Here is a 12,317-nt window from a genome sequence, read left to right as displayed (position 1 = left end):
ATGCATGTGCCAATGCGCATGAGCCAATGCGAATGTGCAAATGGGCGTGTGGCACCGGGCCGTTCAACATCGTTGACCAATACCCAAGGATGAGTGTGTGCCTCTGGGTAGGTGCTGGAATAAATAGGCAGAACAAGAAGACATGAATAAGTCGGCAACAGAAAATTGAAGTCAGCTGCAGAGGAGAAAAGAGCGAATCGACGGCAGCCGAATTTGAGAAAGAAGTAAAGAAGTCTAGGGTTTGACGAAAACTCGTCTGGCGAGGAAATAACATGGCTGAATAAACGTACACTCGCCAACTGAAAAAATTTTCAAAACACGGATTGACGTTTCGGCGCCCAATACGGGTGCCTTGTTCACAATGAGCGAATGCATGGTGGTCTTTATTATATATGCATCGGAAGACGTAATGCGCTTGCGTACAACTCAGGGAGGGGTCCCCGTGTCCGGCTTATCGTGTTAATAGTAGGTTGTATGCAGAATGATTCAAGGAGCAATCGGGACGATAATTTTTTCTCTCTTTCGATGACAGAAGCCGGATTCCAGTTAATACTGTGTCCAGTCTTTTCGTGGTGCTCTGCCAGGGTGCTGGAGACCGTGTGTCCTTTGGCTACATCATTGCGATGCTGCTGTAGCCTTCTTTTAACGTTCGCCGTCTCGCCTAAGTAGCACGCATGGCAGTCCTGGCAAGGAATTTTTGTAGATGACGCCCGGAAATGTTTCTTTTTTGAGGCGGTCTTTCACTCGGACGAGTTGTTGTTTTAGCTTGCTTGAAGGGACGTGGCAGATTTGTACATCATAATCTTTGAAAATTCTTGATAATGACTCGCTTACGCCTCGTGCATAGGGGAGAGACGCCCGTTTTCTTGTTCTCATCGGCCTTACAGGGGGTTCAGCTGCACGCTTTTCTTCAGTCTTTATAATCTGGCCGGTGTAGCCATTGCTGACCAAATCCTGCGTCACTTTCTTCAACTCAGCTCTGCGTGCGTCAGTAGTCGAGCATAGTCGGAATGCACGGGTGAGCAATGTGGAGGCAACAGATCGTTTTTGTCTAAGGGGGTGGGCCGAATCAAAGTGTAGATATTTCCCTGTGTGTGTAGGCTTTCGGTAAACACTCGTGGAAAGGCCGGATGCAGTGCGCATGACTTCAACGTCAAGGAAGGCCAAGCGACCATTAACTTCTTCTTCAACGGGGAATTCTATTGTGCTTTGGAAAGAGTTCAGGTGCTGCAGAAAAGGTACGACGTCTTCGCGGCGGATAATAGAATAACAGTCGTCGACATACCGCAGCAACACCATTTATATCCTACTCACTCTATGTAGATGATATACAGATAAGTTTTAAATCATGCAATCTGTCCATATGCGAGAGGCAGATTCAGCTGGTAGTGAACAGGCTTTCAATATGGGCGAACAAGAATGGCTTTCGCTTTAGCGAAGAAAAGACGACATGCGTGTTATTTTCTCGCAAAAGAGGCATACATCCTGAACCGAATATTACGATGAACGGGTATGTGCTTAGTGTAAAAAAGGAGCAGAAATTTCTCGGCGTTATATTGGATGATAAGCTCTCGTTTGTGCAACATATAAAAAGCATAAAAATGAAATGCTTAAAAACTATGAATATCCTCAAAATTATTTCGCACCAGTCGTGGGGAACTGACAAGAAATGCTTGCTCTCGCTGTATAACAGCTTGATTAGAACACGTATCGATTACGGGAACATTGTTTACCAATCAGCTTCACGTTCTGTTTTAAAAATTCTGGTTCCTGTACATGACCTTGGAATGCGGCTAGCCCTAGGTGCATTCCGTACTAGCCCTGTTCCAAGTTTGCACGTAGAAGCTAATCAGTGGAACCTAGACCGAGAACGTAACTACTGTAGTTTTATGTACGCACTTAAGATTAGTTCCAACCGAGAACACCCGTGTTACAAAATGTTGAAGAGCACAGAAACGCGAACCCTCTTTGCAAAGCGCCCATCATTAGCAAAGCCACTTCCACTGAAAGCACCGTCGCTATGTCAAGAAAACAACATATTGCTGTCGGACGTTCATTGCATAACCCTAACGAGTTAGTAGCACCATGGGAATCAGTCACCATACATTGTGACTTCTCGTTCACCGAAATAAACAAAAAGCATACACCCCAAGAAGCTGTAAAACAACACTTCTTATCACTACAGAGTAAGTACAAGTGTCCAGAATTTTACACTGATGCTTCAAAAACTGCTGAAACAACATCATGTGCTGCAATTGGTCCAGATTTTGTAGCGCATTTAAGATTAAACAAATACACAAGTATCTTCACTGCTGAAGCTCACGCTATACTCCTCGCAGTTAAAGAAATAACAACCAAACAGATCAATCAATCGATAATACACACAGATGCCTTAAGTGTGGTCCGGTCAATACACATTGAAAAACAAAGAAAGAACCCGGTGATAAACACTCTCATCAGTAGCTTAACCTTAGCCTAGAAGAGAGGGCTACATATTATAATCTGCTGGGTACCTGGCCATACTAGTATACTTGGTAACGAAGCAGCAGACGCAAATGCGGCCTTAGCAGGTCTAAGGCCCCAAATAGATTTAAGTTATGTACCATATACAGATATGAAACCTGTCGTTCGAGGAATACTGCGTCACGCATGGCAAGAAGCTTGGGACACAGAAAATAATAACAAACGTCACATCATCCAACCTTACATTACCCAAACACCTGTATACCGGCATAGACAGGAGGAAGTAATGATGTCGAGACTGAGGATAGGACACACACATGCAACTCACTCATACTTGCTAACCGGTACTGATCCACCGGTCTGCATTATATGTGGAAATCAACTCACAGTCATCTATGTTCTTATACAATGCCCTGGCATGGAAGCTACGCGAAAAAAATACTTTCCTGAACTTTACCGCACCAATTTACCTATGCATCCTGCATTTTTCCTATCGGCTAAGCTGATGTTCCCCCTCGACCGGCTGTTAAGTTATCTTAATGATGTGAACTTTTTGAAGAATATATCTTACCGCTTTTAAACTCATCTTCTCTACACTGCCTGAAATCCTACATGATCATTCTAAATTCTCCCAAGAAATGCAAGCCTCGTGTTTTTAATTCCTAGGCCTTTACAGCCACCGCAGTACATCACAGGCATCGCAAACCACTATACCCGCTGGCATGTTTATAACATTCTACTGCACTACTAAACATCGTTGCTGGCGCTCTTTGGCCGTTGTAGCCCTTGCGCCATAAATACTAATTAATAAAATAACAGACGCTGCGGTGCACTCAAAAGGCGTCACCATTGAAGTTGATCACTCGTTCTGTGGCCCGAGAGATTCTACGACTGTGTAAAGCACTGGCTTGAATTCACCCTGCCGAATGACAGATGCAAGGTACTGCACACACGTTTATCTACTTCTCCAAATCCAAGTTGTAGTTGTGTCGTCGACCAATTATAAGTCGGCAACTACTTTAGAGAGTTGTACCTGTCCTATGACCGCAAGTGCCCAGCCTCACTCAAGAACAACATTTCATTGTTTCTTAGCAAGTAAAGATATTTTTCTGGGAATACGTTTGTTGTGTCCCTTGTCCTTGGAAGTGATCACGGTGTTTTTATTTACTTATCCTATGCAGTAAAGTTTTCTCCATCAAAGCGATGTTCGATTTCGTATTCAAAAGAAATTAAACATCGATTCCTTTTGCGCGCTGTAATTTATGCGAACTGTATTTCTTATCTTTCTAAATACGGCTTTGTCTACCCTAGAGAGTTTGTTGAGAAGTCATTTATTTTTCGGCGTCTATTGAGTCGTACTAAGTCACAACGATAGCTTAGTGGCTATTGTGTTGCACTGCTAAGCTCGATGCCATGGTTTCGACCCCGGCCACGGCGGCCGCGTTTCGATGGGGGCGAAATGCAAAAACACTCGTGTACCTAGATTTGGGTACATGGTGAAGAACCTTAGGAAGTCATGATTATTCCAGAGTTCCTCACTACGGCGTGCCTCATAATCGGATTGTTGTTTTGACATTTTTGTAACTCGTAATGGCATTCGCTTCCTACATTTATTAGTCCGTAATTTTTCTTCACTTAAAGGGACACTAAAGTGAAAAGTGATTTCTTCTGCATCAGTAAATCACCGTTCTACAACACCAAAAACACCACTCTTAAACGAAAAGACGTTTGGTAAGCCAGAAAAAGCGCAAGAACGAAATACGGGTGGCGACGCCTACTTAAGTTCCCGCACCTGGGGGCTGTGACGTCATGGATTTTGATGGCATCTTCTAGGGCCTACTAAATATATATAGCGGTACAGATTGACTACATTGTGTTCTAAAGGAACCAAATGTTAAACATGACAAGTTTCGGGAACCTTTATTCAGCCAACGCGGCCCAAATGCGAAAACAAACTTTGGAATCCCTGACGTCACGCTGACGTACCGGCGCTGGTGTTTCGGCGCGAAATTCAAATACTGATACTTGGACCTTCATTTTCTCATCTAATATTCAAACTATTTTCTTGAAATGACTGCCTGCAGGGTTCTCAAACAATGCTTTATTAGTCTAAACTGATTTATTGTTTCCCTTTAGTGTCCCTTTAAAAAACATAAGCGTTGACATTCAAGTCCTGTTTGAAGCTTTCATTTTCTGTGCGTAATATGGCTTGTTTTAATTTTTGTTTTGTTTTCGTCTCGCAGTGTGTTCTTCCACTATGGCATTTATTTGAGGACGAAGTATCGCGCGCGTCATGGCTGACTTTGATACGCAGAAGAATGTCAAGTTCATCATCAGGCATGTCAGGAGCATCATCAGGAATGTCAGGAGCATCATCAGGCAACTACATCAGGCAAGACTGATGTAGTTTATCCCGCTATTCCGGGAACTCTGCTTTGAATTCAGGCTTCTTCCGGAGGACAGACTTGCAGGAGGTAGCTAATGGACGTGTTCATAGAAACATAAATTTTCGTACAGTCATTACTAGACGGAACTCTGAGGCTATTGTCTACGGAAGCTGCGAGTGGGGCGGTTAAGCCAGCATGGAAATGATGGGTAGTAGATGGATTTGTCTAAGGTTCGTCTTTCTAGCTTCAAACGGCTTTGTGACTTTGCAAATTCATAATTTTCAACGAAGTACTTTGTAATAAATATTTAAATAAACATTTTTGAAGATTTCTACTGGCAGGGTTCGGGAACAGGACCTCTAGCACAGAAACCCAACATTGAAAGCATTGCGCCCTAGGCGCATGCATTGATAAGCCTGACAAGTTCCATATGCAAACTCTGAGAAAGTAATTAACCGGCGCCTTATACGTTTTCTTGAAAGCAACAAAATTCTCGAAGCCTTACAGTTTGGTTTCAGCGAAGAAAAATCCACACTCGATCACCTTGTCCATATCGATAAGAATATCCGAGATGCCTTTGTGCACATTTTTTTCTTGTAAGTGTTTTTAGACATGGAGAAGGCATTCGACAAAACACGGCATTTTGGAACTGTCCGTGACATGGCTGGAATGGGAGTTCGATGCAACTTGCTGATCATGGTTCAGAGTTACCGCTAGGTTACAAATCATGTAATCTAAGTATCCGCGAGCGAGAAGTGTAGCTCTGCTTGAATAACTTGTCTAAGTGGGCGGAAGAGAAGGGTTTGAAACTAAACCCACAAAAAAGTATGTGCTTCTTTTTCTTCAACAAAAGAGGTGTGCTACCAGACCCCGTTATAGACCTTCATGGAGAACGACTATCTGTGAGCTCTGAACGTAAATTCTTAGGTATTATCATAGACAATAAACTAACCTTTATCTCCCATCTGAAGTATCTTTAAGTGAAATGCCTGAAGACTATGAACCTCTTGAAGCTCCTGGGACGCGCATCATGGGGAAGCGACAGAAGATGCCTCCTCAGCCTATACAAAAGCCTTATACGGTCGCGCCTTAACTATGGAGCCATAGTATATGCTGCTGTGCCTAGTGCTCTAAAGATGCTAGATCCTATCGACCACTTGGTTATATGCCTTGCTACAGTCGCCTTCCGGACAAGTCCTGCACAAAACTTTTACGTTGAATGTAACGAACGGTCTCTACACTTCCAAAGGACATATTTTAGCTTCTCCTATGCCTTGAAGGTACAATCAAATGTAGATCATTCGTGATATTCGATTATTCGCGACTTGACCACGGCCAGGCTGTTCCATCACCGCCCAGCCATCAGGCCCCCTCTGTCCCTCCGATGAGAAGTACTGTCAGAATAAACAGGCATCTCTGTTTTAGGTGAAGTACTAATGGCTCCTACTCGGTTTCCACCGTCCTGGGAAATGGCAGACTACCCAGTGTAACATCTCTTTCTTAGAGATATCAAAACGACCACCTCAGGCACATATACACCCGCATTTTCTTGAGCTTAAGAACTATTCCAGAGCTGAATTTTACACAGATGCTTCAAATTCTCCTGCTGGTGTTGCTTACCCAGCTCTCGAACGCTCTTTTTGAACATCTGGGGCAATAAATCCACAAACCACTATCTTTGCAGCGGAAGCATACTCTGTACTCTAGGTTATGCAACCCATAAAGCTCACAAATGTCGCTAAGGCTGTTGCCTTGACGGAGTCATTAAGTGTAGTGATAACCCTAATTAGTCTAGGAAAACACAAGAACTCTGTTGTGAATGAACTATACAGCTTGTTGTGCTCCGCATGTATGAGCAACCAAGTGATTGTCTCATGCTGGGTACCTGGCCATAGGGGTATAAAAGGCAACGTACCTGCTGACGAAAACGCTACGTCAGTGAGTTTTAGTGCCACAGCTGGAAATATCCCCATTCCTTGCCATAGATTTAAAGGCTTATATACGCCGGAAACTGAGGAATCATTGGCAAGGAGAGTGGGATATACAAGCATTAAATAAGCTACACATGACAAAAACGCAACTAGGCAACTAGATAAGTGAGAAAACTGCATGGTACAGGAAAGTACGCCTTTTCCAATTAAGAACAGGACACGCATACGGTACTAACTCTTGCCTCTTATCTGGGGAGAATCCTCCGACTTTTAAGTGCGGCAATAATCTCACCGACATCCACGTTTTTATTCAATGCCCTGCAATAGGTCGAAACAGAGAGGAAGAAGTGTTTCCTTTCTGCATATCGCGAAAATGTACCTCTTAACCCCGCATGTTTTCTTAACAATGAACCGCTTTTTACCCTTAAATTGATCTTAGACTTTTTAGCTGAAAGAGACACGCTGCAAATAATTTGGCAGGGTAGTTTTTAGCACACGATTAGCAGCTCTTGTATGCAACGGCTCTATTGAAGCCCTTGTGTCACTGCTTGTTTTATTCTATCATGTTTTAACGAAACCAATTGTCATAGCCTACATCACTAGTTAGTCAGTCTCATTAGTTTAGTACCTATATATTTTACTCCATCTACGGCGACAGGTTTTAGGCCCTTTTCAGCCATGTCAGATCTACCATAAGGAGTTCACTGACCACATCATCTACAATTCATCAATAACATAACCATTTGTCATGGTGCTTTTTGGCCATACCTGGCCCTTGCGCAATTAAACACCACCTATCATACGTTACCATGTCTTGCATTACCACATACCATACGTTACCAGAACACATTGCTCTAGTTTTCTGTTTCACTCTACTGCTTTGTAACCACTCCTCTCTTCAATGACATATGGCCTTGAGGCAGTGGCGTAGCCAGAAATTTTGTTCGGGAGGGACAGAGGGGGGGGGGGGGGCTCACTTTGCAGCTCGGCCTCCTCGTTATAGAATTTTTTCGAGAGATCAAATACATTAAACATTGATAATAACTGCGTTGCCATTGCCAAAGGTGTTGCAAAGGAATTCTTGAACGCTACGCACTGTCAAGACAAGTAAAATATTTATGTTTTCATAAAGCAATTTACTGGTATGCCTCAAAATTGTGCCCGACATTACTGATATCAATGCTTGCATGTTTTCTGTATATTTAATAAGTGAAGTGAATATCACACGAGCTTTAGAACTATATGAGTTTGAAACAAACAAAACAGTGCATGCCGCTGATATGAAAACTGTAAAGGCCATGAAATGAACAAGTTGACAAATCTTTTATTAAAACTTTGTTAGCCTCCCTGCCTTTCTATCATTTGCATCTCTATCTCTCTCTTTTTCTCTCTCTCTTTCTGTCACTGAAGAGCCTTGTTTACATTTTTTTTGCTCTGCAACGATCAGAGAAAAATCTCAAGGACGCCCTTCTTTGTTAGCATGTATTGCGCAGAAGCAGCTGTCCCCGGTCGTGTATTTTGAGTAATTGCTTCGAAATTAGAGTCGCAAGAGAGAGCACATATAAAGAGCAGGCGTTCTGCGAAATATACAAGGGCGAGTCAAATGAAATTGAGCCAATGCGAACATATGACAAACGGGGTACTTTATTTAAAACTAGTCTCCATGAGCATTTAGACATTTGTCCCACTGACTAACGAGTCGCGTGATTCCCTTTCATAAAGCTCCTTGGGTTGCTGCTTCAAAAAGTCTGTAACTGACTCTTTCACGCACTCGTTCGACACGAATCTGGTTCCCTTGAGGTGTTTTTACAAATGCTCCAAAATGTGGAAGTCGTAAGGCGACAGGTCTGGACTGTATGGCGGAGGTTGTAGCGTTTCCTACTTGAAGCTTTCCCATTTTCTGTTACCCACATCAGCGACGTGGGGACGGGCATTGTGGTGGAGCAAGATGACCCCATTCCTCAATTTTTCATGTCGTGTGTTCTTGATTGCGACACGCAACCGATCCGACGTTTCACAGTATCGGAAACCATTGATAGTTTCTCCAGGTTTACCAAGTTCGATAAATAATGGCCCCTGACGATCGACAAAAACGTCAACAGTGCCTTTCCGGCAGAAATGACGGCCTTTGCTTTTCTTGGGGGTGGTGAATACAAATGTTTCCGCTGTAAAGTTTGCCGTCGTGTTTCAGGCTCGTAGTAGCGGCACCATGATTCGTCCCCTGTCACAATTGCAGACAAAATGTCGTCACTCCCATTGTGATGCCGGATTAGATGAGTGAAAGCCGCGCCGAACCTCTCCCTCTTCTGGCGGTAGTTCAAATTGTCGGGCATTCATTACGCATACAAGAGCCGATAACCATGACATATGGTGTGACGTGAGCTGTGACTGAAGTTCACACGCCCTGCCAATTAATCGATGCTTATTCGTCGTTCTTTTCTAACCAGCCTAGGGAATTGTGTTGGGCGTGATTGCACGGTGGCTTTGGCCCGGTCTTGGATCATCTTTTTAATTTTCACGGCTTTCTTTGAACCGTTTGCTCCAACACTTCACAGTGGCCAATAAAATGCAATGTTCACCGTACACGGCAGCCATACGGCGACTAATAACTTTTTGGGAAACATCTTCATCCGTCAAAAACCTCACGACACCACGCTGTTCAACTTTTGGAGTGTCCATTATGTCACGCAACCATGTTCACCCCAGTGCATGAGAGCATTAGAGAACCTTGGTCCTCACACCTGCGTGTCAGTTTTGTAAATAAGAGATGCCTCCGTGTCACGCCCATGCCGCGCAGATAATGAACCGGACTATTATTCCGCATAGTGGGTTGGCTCACTTTATTTGACGCTGTTACCAGTTGTAGGAGTTGTCGGACGATCTCGCCGCTTCCACCATATGTAAGATTTGGAGTCGGGCTTGTAGGACGATCGGAGGAACCTGGGGCGACATGACTAGGCGAGCAGGATTTATCTACATTATGTACATTTGGAACAAGAGATACATTCGACAGTCTATGCGTGGCTCCCAAATGGAGCACGCAAGACGAGCATACAGCACACAGCTTACGAGCACACAGCTCACGAGTACATTGACGAGCACAGAGCACGACGACGAGCACGCTCTAGCAGCCGACAATCGCTGCTTATAAGCACTCCGTTCGACGTCATAATTCGACGTCATCGCAGACTACACGCCTTTTTGGAGGAGGAGGGCTCACACACGTGCCGCACAGGTTTCAGTGCTCTCTCGAGGGCAGACGACCTTTGCAGCGCAGTATCCATTGTCCTGTGACCCCGTAGTCATGTGGTCACGCCCGACCCCAGCCGGCGCCTCTAAATTCCATAGTGAACCTAGGCCGCAGTTTTCCAAAGCGAGTTCATGGTTGGTTAGCGCTGTCCTCGCTGGTTCTCTGAAGGGCGCCACCAGCCCGGATCGATCGACGCATCTGCAGCGGGCTGAAATAGCTGCACGCCGATCCTAACAACATATACACAAAACCTCGCAAGAAGATATTTAAATATACGTATAAGTATTCAATAAATCTACGTATCTAAGAAAAAGTCACTATATATGATGTGCCAAAGAAGGCAAATAAACATGTGGCGCACCCACAGATTCACATATCACAGGCCCCACTATCTCCACTCCCCCGATGTATCGCGCGCGACGGAAGGTGGCAAGCTTCATCGCCGCTTTTCTCCCTTGCGCACACAAGACTGGGCAAACATTGTCGGCTCACCATCGTCGGCTAAGCGTAAGACCCCCTCCCTGCACCCTATGCTTTCGCTCGCACATACAGCATGCGGCGCGCGGTCACGATCTTACTACCCCTGGACATTATACGAAATATGAGTGCGATGCCGACGGCAGGAATGCTCCTGAAGTGCCCATATAACTATAACTGCTATCGAAATAATATAATAAGAGTATCCAACAACTGAAGCGTCACTTGGCCTATTGATTTCCTCTAAAAAGAAGTAATAAAATCGAACTTTCACCATGCGACAATTCGCTGTGCCACAACGTCTTTTTTTTTGTTGGGCTGGAGGGGTCGAACATGAAATAACGCGTAGGAAAGCATGTTGGCTACAATCGAGTGCTACTTTGGGCACCTAGTGTGTCTACCAACGAATATCGAAGAAAACATGAGACGCTTGGTCCACAGAGAACCATACGCGCACTGCTCGGAATTCTACACCGCAAAGAAAAAAATTTCCGGAGAGGTTGTGCTCAAGTGAACGCACTGCCATCCGTCGAGTCCCCGTAGTGATGGCGGCGAGTGATCATGCATTGTTTCTTTTTCTCGTCTGCCAGCCAGAAAGCGTCCAAACGTCGCCCAGGCAAATACCCACTCGGCCAGAGAAAAACGAACGCACATCCAAGTGCGCCGCGCGGTGGTCGATGCAGCACGAGAAAAACGCATGCACTTTGGCCGGTTGGGCAGCCCGCGGGTAGTGAGAAAAGATAAAAAAGAAAAACAAGAGACACAGCGTGTCCTCGCGAACGGAAGCCCCAGTAGAAAAATAAATAAGAACGTAGTTACATTTGCTGGCTTTAGTGTCTTGACAAGGATGCTTTGGCGCAGGTGAAAAAAAAAAGTTGATATTCGTTTCTGTGACATGACCGCACAAACACACCACTACACTGCTTCGTCTCATCGGACCTCACTGCATGCTTTGTGAACTTGTCTGACAGTGTGTTGATTTCGCTTGTCTCACTGTATGGTCCGATTTAGGACTTTAGAAAAGTCAATGCACCTTTGGCGTCAAATGCTTACAACAACATTAAAGCCACATAGTTCCGGAATTGAAAACTCAAATCACGACTTTGGACATGTCAATGCACCTTTCGCATCAAAAGTTTCAAAACTTTATACCCATAAAGTTTCAGAATTCACATCCAAGCGCTCCCTCACCCTAGATCCCCTAGATCCTAGATCCCCCTAGATCCCCTAGATCCCCTCCCCCTAGATCCAGCGGCCTTCGTGAGATGCTGCGACGAGCCCGCTGGTGATCCAAACGCCTTTTAAGCTTTGTGCTCGGATGGAGCTATATGGGGGGGGGGGGGAGCATTACGATATCTGACTCCCGGTACATTGGCATCGCTGTGAAATCCTACCCAGTTTCGCAAAGTTCGCGTTGAAGTGTCTTTCGGGGCGTAAAAAGGACATTCTAGACAAAATCAAGCATGATTTCCGGCGCCGGTGGTTGTTTTTGTCGGTGGCGCATGACAGCTCAAAAAAACTTCGGGGAGGGGGGGGGGGGAGGGCTGAAGTCCCGCAAGCCCCACCCCCTGGCTACGCCTCTGCCCTGAGGGTATCTTAAATAAAAAATATAATAATAAAGTGAAGAGTGACTGCCAGAGTTACAGTCAACATGAAGCATCATTTCTTCGAAATTGGATTGAGCGATTTTGAACGTTTTATTATTCTGTGCAGTTTCATGTAACAAATTAACGCTATGTGGGAACATGTGATACTTGTTGGTAATGCGCGTCAATCTGATTTGCAAAGAGCAGATGACAGAGTTTGTGC

The sequence above is a fragment of the Dermacentor albipictus genome, chromosome 6 (assembly GCF_038994185.2).
Source record: "Dermacentor albipictus isolate Rhodes 1998 colony chromosome 6, USDA_Dalb.pri_finalv2, whole genome shotgun sequence".
Lineage (NCBI taxonomy): Eukaryota > Metazoa > Arthropoda > Arachnida > Ixodida > Ixodidae > Dermacentor > Dermacentor albipictus.
This window is presented reverse-complemented; position numbering follows the sequence as displayed.